The sequence below is a fragment of the Lemur catta genome, chromosome 7 (genome assembly GCF_020740605.2).
Source record: "Lemur catta isolate mLemCat1 chromosome 7, mLemCat1.pri, whole genome shotgun sequence".
NCBI classification, from domain to species: Eukaryota; Metazoa; Chordata; class Mammalia; order Primates; family Lemuridae; genus Lemur; species Lemur catta.
This window is the reverse complement of record NC_059134.1, coordinates 23,439,098-23,447,556: the sequence shown is the minus strand read 5'-3', so window position 1 is coordinate 23,447,556 and position 8,459 is coordinate 23,439,098.

The window sequence follows — 8,459 nt, the reverse complement described above, 5'->3', positions numbered from 1 at the left end:
TGTACCTACTGTGTGCTTGGCACCATGCTAGCACTTGAATCAGTCCATTGGCCCCCATGATAGTGTGTGAGCCATTCCATAGTCACGTGCTCAAGATGCAGAAGAGGCTCTGAGAGGTGAACCACCTGCCCAACTCATAAAACCGGCAAACGGCTGAGCTGGGGCTGGCACCCCAGTTCCCTCTTTGTCATGCCTTTCCCCCACACTCCCCCACCTCTCGGGGGACACCCCCCCAACATCACCCTGAGGGCCAGAACCTTGCATCTCAGTCATTTGGATAGTTCCAGAGGTCAGCCCCGGGAGGCCTCAGTGAGGAACTGTTGAACCCCCATTCCCGGCCCCCTTTTGTGTCACTATGTGGCATCTGAAGCCCTGGATGCTTAGACTTTCTGAGCTTCAACGTCCTTGTTCTTTAAGGTGGGAGAAATCACGTCTGCCTCCTAGGAGCGGTAGATAACTGCAGGAGAAAGTACAGGAAAGGGGCCAGGAGAGGGTGGGCTGGCAGGGAGGTGGGGGAGAGAGCAGGGGTGGTGGAGCAGAGAGAGGGAGGACTGGGAGGCTGGGAAGGGCTGGACCTCTGGCTGGAGAGGCAAAAGGTGGGCCTAGAGCCCTGCAGGGGGGTAGCTCATGCTGGGAACCCACCTGGGACATGGGGGCTGGAGGGAGCCCAGGGAGGATGCGAATCAGGGCAGGGTCCCACGGGTTTGATGTCCTGGCTGCTGAGGAGACTGCAGCAAGTCCTCAGGCCCAGCCTGTCGCCAGCATGCTCAAAATTAAATAACTGCAACTCTCCTTTTATTTCCTCTCTGACAGCAACTTATTGCGAAGGCAGCCACTTCTGACATTCTAATATTCAGAGTCACATCCTGTGCGATAAACTCATCGCTGTCGTGTGAGCCAGTGATTTGCGCCAGGATAGGAGGAATCTGGAAGGGGCAAAGAGGGGCTGGGGCTGGGGCCACTGGCAATCAAGGGAGAGAAGGGAGAGCACCCAGGTTCTACCAGACCACCCCGGAGCCCCTGCAACAGGCCTCCGACCCCGGGGTAGTTTGTGCTGTCTGACCATCCCTCTCCAAGCCGCCTGTTCATTCGATCGATGTTTCTGAACACTCACTATGTGCCATGCCTGTGCCAGGCACTGTGAGGGATGCAGAGGGGACGCAGGCACAGACACATGTTCAGGAAGCTCACATGTCACACGCCAGTGCGGGCAGGGAGCAGACATTCACCCACACATGCTGTCGCCCGGTGGTGAGAGTCAGGTGCTCCGGAGACACACAGCCTGAGTTCAAACTCTCACTCTGCAGCTCACAAGCAGGGTAACCTCGGGAAACTTTCCAAATGTCAGTCCTGCATCTTTAAAATGAAAGCAACAGTGTGGTCCACCTCCTAATGTCATCCAGAAGATTACATGAAAGAAGGCAAACAAAGCACTGGCTGCCCCCAGTGCCCGGCACAGAGTAAGTGCCCAGGGTGGTTGTGAAAAGTGTACATCAAGTGGGAGGAAATGCTGCCAAAAAGAGGTGCCAGCAGAGCACCGTGGGGTGCTGGGAGCATTTGCTTCTGCACCCCACAGTCCTGGGTTAACTAAGAGCTTCCCGTGGTCCATGCGTCCCCGGCCAGCCTCAGACACAGGCAGGACCCCAGGCAGCTCGGAATGACGGGAGGCTTGGTGAGTTTCCTGGCCACACCAGCTGAGCTTCAGACAGCCAAGCACACATGCGCAGGACAACATAGGGAAGCTGACCATGCTGATGGGGATGGGTCACTTCCAGGGGAATGGAAGGGGGGGAAGCCAGGTGAGTGTTCTGAGGGTGCTCTTCCACCAGAGGATAATCTGGAAGGTTCCAAGAGGCAAGGAGCCCCAGAGGAGGCAGGGAGGGCTGCTGCTGCAGGCCTGTTGCTGGCCTTGGGGGGCGAGGGGATGGCAGGGAGGTGTCGGCTCCATTTAAAGGACCAGCAACATGGAAAACCGAGGGGCTGGGGTTGGTGGCAGGAGCAGAGGGGGAGGGGAGAGAGCCGGGCACTCCTGGGGCTTGTGGGATTGTGTGAACCGAGCCCAGATTTGGGTCAGGCCTTCCCAATTAGCCTTGAAAGGGAAAAAAGTCTCCACGGGCCTGAAAGGAAGAACAAAAAAGAGGAAGAGAGAAGAGAGGAGTATACCCTGAGGAGTCGCTGACGACTGCTCTGGCCTTTAAAATGCAGGGAGTATGGTAATCTAATAAACACGGCAACAAAGCGTTTGTCACCAAGCTAATTTTATTAGAACAGATCTCAAATGGCTAATTTCCTTTTACTAATGAGCAAATTAGTTGAATCTCTGATCTGCTTTTAAGGCACTTATACTAATAAAACATGAACGACAGTGAAATTTGTTGTGAGATGTGATGACATGTGCATTTGGGTTGCAGGGAATCTCCAGGCTTGGAGGGCCATTCTGACACGGCCCTGCCCGGGAGGCCCCTGGTCGGTGGGGACCAGCTCGGAGCCCAGCCCAGCCCAAGGGAGGGAGGGTGGCAAGAATGGAGCCAGGTGCCCAGGGGCCAGCTTGGAGGAGGGGCCGCTGGGGTGGGGCCAGGCCTGGCTGGCAAAGCCCCTGTGTGGGGCAGGGCAGCCTCAAACTTTCAGCAAAAGCTCCCTTGAGGAGGGGTCTTCCTCTGCCTCCCCCATCCCTCCCCCCACCTCCAAGCCCTGGGTAGTGTGCACAGGGAAGTATTAATACTTCCCAAGACTTTCCCAGCCCTGTAGTGATCCAGGCTGGTTCACACCAACACTGAAAACCTTCCCGCCAAACCTTCTTTCCCAGGGCCAGAGTTGGTGCTCCTGACTCCAGCTCTTCAAGTCAGTTATACAGGTGCCTGGTATAGCAGGAGGGACCATGCCCAGGTTTTTCCTACACAAAGCGGCTTTGACCCGGCGGGTATTTACTGCAGGCAGGCCCTGGAGAGCTCGCTTACATGGCAGGGTTGATTGCCACCTGTGGGAAAGGTGTGCAGGAGGGCCCTGGGCCAATCAGAGCCCAGGGATGGTGGCTCCAACTGCTCTGAGCTGGGTGGAGCTGGAAGGGGTCGCTGGCTTGCTCTGGTGGCGTGCTTGGTGTTGGCAGAGAGAAAGCCTGGAAAATGTCCCTGCACAGGGCCAGGGAGAAGGGCCATGAGGTGGTTGGGAATGACCTGGCAAATACAGGACACCCCCTGCATCAACCAGGCTTTGCCAAGAAGGGGAAAAAGGATTCCCGGGAAGTGGGGTCCAGGACCAGGCAGCCTCCCCTGTCCAAAATGTGCTCTAGTAGTTCCGTGAAGCCAAGAAGGGCTTGAGAGAGCTGGGGGCCTGGGGTGATGGGCACACCTGAGAAGCCACCCCACCAGTGAGCCTGCCTAAGAGACCCTCAAAATGCCCATTAGAGGAATGATAACCTCCCTAAGTTCCAGTTTGGCCTGAGAGGGCCCTGGGTTCAAATCTCAGCTCAGCCACATAAGTTTGGGTCCAGCTCACCCACTTATTAGCTGTGTGATTTAGGTCAAGCTTCACAGTCTCTCTATACTTCAGTTTATTGCTCCTTAAAAGGGGAGATACTGGGACTTACATGAAATGTCATGCAGACTCAGTGAGAAAAGAACCTAGTACATAGCAAGTGCTCGACACAGGTGTGTGTCCTTTTTTCTGCTGGCTGAGTTTTAGGAGATGCTGAATCTTTAATGCCATGCAGAAAGTATAAAAACAACAGAGAAAACAAGAAGTGGGAGACTTTCGGGTCACGTGCTTCAACACCCTGGTAGTTGAGCTGCTTAATGAAAAGGACCGTCTCAGGCAAAGAGAGCATCTCATCGCCAGTAGCAAGCACGTACCTGGCAGGGATGCCCTGGGGATCCTCAGTTCCCTCTGGGGAATGCCATGCAAGCTGCCCTTGTCTGACACTTGCCGGAAGTCACATGTACGTACCACCACCCTCCTGGCCAAACCTGCCCTTCTCAAAATGCCTTGGAATGAGTCTCTTGTCCTGCAGCCCTCACTGGGCTCCCTGGATCCAGCCCAAATCCAGCTCCACAAAGTATCTCAGCCAAGTAACAAGTAGATTTTCTGGGTAGAGAGCTCAAGGTGGGGGTACGACAGGGCCAGCACCAGGAGGTCAGAGGTGCAAGGCTGAGGGACTGCAGCACAGTCTGCACCCCAGCTCTCGTGCCCACGTGTCTCTGTGCAAGTCAGTCGCTCCAACCTGCCGTGGAAGCCACAGCCACAGACCTCATCAGGACTCCTGGCGTCTCGCCACATGCCGGTGCTGCCACCCCCCACACCTGTCCATACCTCTCCCCCTGCCCGCACCGTCCCCAGGGCCACCTCTCTGAAGTGCTCTGGCCTCATTCATTATTCAGCCATTTCCTCAGTTCAGAGGCCCAGGGGCCAGAGGGTTGGCAGTTTGTTCGCTCTTTCATCTCCCAGGCCGCGTGAGGAATGCAGAAACGCTGGCTGGTGTCCAAGATCCCGACAGGAGGCTCTCAGTCCTGGGTCTGTGCGAGCCCTTGTGCCTATGCTTGGGGACCCACTCCTCACAAAACTGCCCCCCCACGAATTACCCGACAGTCAGAGCATGTCCCTTCCGGGCCCTGAACCCCACGCTGGGAGCCACGACCTGACCCACCAATGTCCCATCCTGCTTCTAAGTGGCAGCAGAGCTGGGATTTGATCCCAGCATGTCTGAGTCCAAGTGCCAGCTCTTTACAAGTGGCAAGTGGTGAGACTTTACTATTCTGTAAATAGTGCCCAAGTCACCCGAGAACGAGCTTTGGGCCAAAGGCAGCAGAATAGCCTTTGCACACCCCTGGGCAGAGGGAGAAAGACCCCTCCTGCAAGGACGCCAAGATAGGTGCCAACTCTACAGCCAGCACTAGAACCAGCTTGGCACCTGTGCCCTGACCCCTGCTTCAGGGTGCTGTGGGGAGGGGTTTGGGAGGCAGCAGTCTCTCTAAATGGTACCACACGTCATGCCACGTGCACACGGAGCCATGACAGTGCTCATCTTCCCTCCCAGGCTGCAAGTTCCCCTTCAGTCACTCAAGTTTCCCTCCTAAGAGGTACTGACCAGCAACTTGGCTTTAGTCACCTGAACAAATGTAAGAATCGAGGGAGAGGGGAGATATGGGGTCAAATCACCTAGTCTTAAATGCTTCATATCCCTTTGCTGTCCTGGATCCATCTCCCCACAGCTTGACCCCCACGAGATCAAAACTGGAGCTTCGGTCCACCTCTACAGCAGTCTAGAGCTGGATTCCAGGGCCAGGACGAGGAGGCGGAGCCAGCCAGCCTGCCCGCTGGCGAGTGGGCTGTTCACCTGCTGCGGGCCCCCCTGTCTCCTCAGATGGAGGAAGGCGGTGGGGCAGATGGGCACCCGGCCGGGATGGTTCCCACCACCTCTCCTGCCCCTGCGCCTGGCACTACAGAATCGGGCCAGGACTGTGTCCATGAATTGAGTTTTGGGCTCCCCTCCACAAAGTCCCATTTCAGAAACAACCAAAGGGACATTAGAGGAGAAGTCCCCTGGTGAGGCCACCAAGGGCAGAGTGGGAGGGGAGGGCCGGGTGCCAGGGACTGCTGCCTCTCTGGGCCCCAAAGTGTAGGTTACCTTGTAGAAATCCAGGGGCCCCTGCTGAATCCCTGGAAATGTAGGACCAGGTGACAGGACCAGACAAGATCTCAAAAATGTGACTTTTTCATTGACTCCTACAGCCCAGGCTGCTTCCTCAGAACCTCACTCTGGGACCTGCATTTCTTCCCTGAGCTCTTCTCTGTGGTTCCTGCAGAAGGGACCCACCTGAGCATAGAGGGTGGGGCAAGAGTTCTGGCTTCCGACTGGCCAGGAGAGATGAAGTTGGCCTGCTCAAGACCGTGAAAATCCAGGTTGGTTGGCCTAAAGATCCGGAGCCTTCCAAAGGGCAGGGCGGGGCCTCACCTGAGCCTTCCCAATGACCCCCACCTCCAAGCCCCAGCAACCAGGATTTCATAGTACACCTGATCCAGAAATAATATGATTAGCTCAGCCTAGTCTGGCCCTGGTTCCTGCCTTCAGGGTCTAATCACACACCCCCTACTCACACTGTTCCCTGCCAGAGACCCCTGCTCTTTTCTCTCCTCCTTTTTGACTCAAGTCCTCCCTGTGTTCAAGCATCAGGTCAAGTTTCACCTCGTCCAAGAAGCCTTTTCCTTCTCTCCAGCCCCTGTTGATTCATCCCTTTCTATCAGCCCAAAACATGTAATCTGGCACTTGACCATACACAGTTTGGCAGTTTATTAAATATTCTTCTTAGACATTTCTTCCATTTTTCACATATATTACTGGTCTTATGTCTCCAGCCAGGCTTACAGCTGGGAACTATGTCTGTCTCTTCTCTGAGCTTCCCCAGCACCCACCCTGCATCTATTCACAAGTCCACTCCGCTCTACTCAGACCACTGCCACCACCTGGATTCTGCTCAAATACAGCCCGTGCAACTCTGCCAAATAATCTTCCTCAAGCAGCAGTCTGATCATGCCCTCTCCAGCTCAAGACCCATCCATGGCTCACCACTGGTAATTCAGTAAAGCCCAGACTCCTTTACCTGGACTTCTCCCAAGCCTGGGAAGCCAGCACATGGCCAAGTGTATGGCAGGATCCTGAGGCTCTTCCTAGCCTCAACTGGACAGTCTACTAAACCTGAAATGGGCCAGATGGGTAGAACCATAAAGAAGACACAGAACAGTCCAGAACACCAAGCCAGGAGCCCAAAGTCCCGCTCAAGGGAGAGTCACTTCTCCAAATCTCAGTTTCCTCATCTGGAGTGTGTAGAGTATCCACAGTAATGATCACAGACACCCTGCAAAGCACCGTGCCTTGGTCCCCTTGCTTAACAATGGAAGCGACACAGCCCTGGCCATGGAACCCAGCTGCAGCCCCTGCTCTGCACTGACAGCACGTTCTCACCCAGGTTCTTTCATCTGTAAAGTGAGGGCGGTTGACTTTCATCTGTCCGGTCCTTCCCACCCTACATCCTGCGTGCCCCTGACTGTCTGAAGTCCCAGCCTGCCCACCTCCAAGGGTTGTTCCAGAATCAAATGAAAGTGTGACTGCGGAGGTGCAGAAAGGCCTCAGGAGCCGGGCGGAGGGAGGCAGAAGAGCCCTGCCTGGTCTCAGCCTCCAGTGGGACATCACAGCCCTGGCTGGCTGGGCTAGTCGTCTCCCGAGGGCCTGGGGCCACCTGCACCATCTCTCTGATCACAGCGGCTTTGCAGGTATCTCCGTTTGAGCTGGAAACGGTAGACTTTTCGTAGTTCTGAATTTAAGATCTTCAGCCCCCTCCCTCTGCTCTTTGCCTTATTAAAGTTTCTCTTGCCCAGCTTATGTGATATCCAAAACCAATTGCTTATTTTCCTGTCTGTTTAGAAATGAAAGTGGGACTTAGGGGGGAGCCTGCAAGCCGGGAGGCAGCCCCAGGCTGAGCCGGAGGCGCCGGGAGGGAAAGGCCAGGCAGCTGGCTTCTGAGCCTGGGCGTAAAGGAGCCAAGGGCTTGGGGTCTCCGAGGGCCTCGGGGTTGGAAAAGGCCCCCAGAGCTGAGCTCTCGGTTGACAGGGTCCCTCCTCTGCTCTCCCTCACCCTAAACAGGGCCCAGAGCACCAAGCCCTCTTGAGGCCACAGCTAACCAGTGGAATGGTGCTGAATCAGCCTGTTCCAACAATAGCCAGTCCTTAAAAGAAACCAATTCAAATCCATCTGCAGGCTGCTCACGCACCCCTGGAAGTAACTCCCCACGGGGCCGGGGTTCCAAGAAGGATCTATGGTGAGGCATGGGTGGGCCCAGAGATCCAAGAGGGAAAGCCCTAGAAAATTCTAAAGAGACACAAACGAAAAAGCTCAGCAAAACTGTAGAGACAGTGAAAAGATCTGTGGTTGCTGGGGTTCCGGGGGGAAGGAGGGACGAACAGGCGGAGCACGGGGGATTTTTAGGCCAATGAAACGATTCTGTGTGATACTGTAATGGCAGATACGCGACATTGTGCGTTTGTCCAAACCCATAGCATATACAACACAAAGGGTGAATCTTAATGTAAACTGTGAACTTTAGCTAATATTAATGTATCCGTTTTGGTCCATCAGCTGTAACAAATGTACCACACTAAGGCAAGATGTGAATAACACAGGGAACCATGAGGGGGAGCAGAGGGGGTATGTGGGAACTCTGTACTTTCCACTCAACTGTGCTATAAATCTAAAACTGCTCTAAAAAATACAGTCAGTTAATTAAAACAAACAAATATAAACACTTGCAGCCAAAGCTCAGAAAAACAACCCAAATGTCCTTCAACAAGTGAACGGTTAAACAAACTGTGTTATGTGTGTATACCGTGTAATACCCCTCAGCAATAAAAAGGAATGAATCATGCACACCACGCACACACACACACACACACACACACACGTCCCAGGGTTC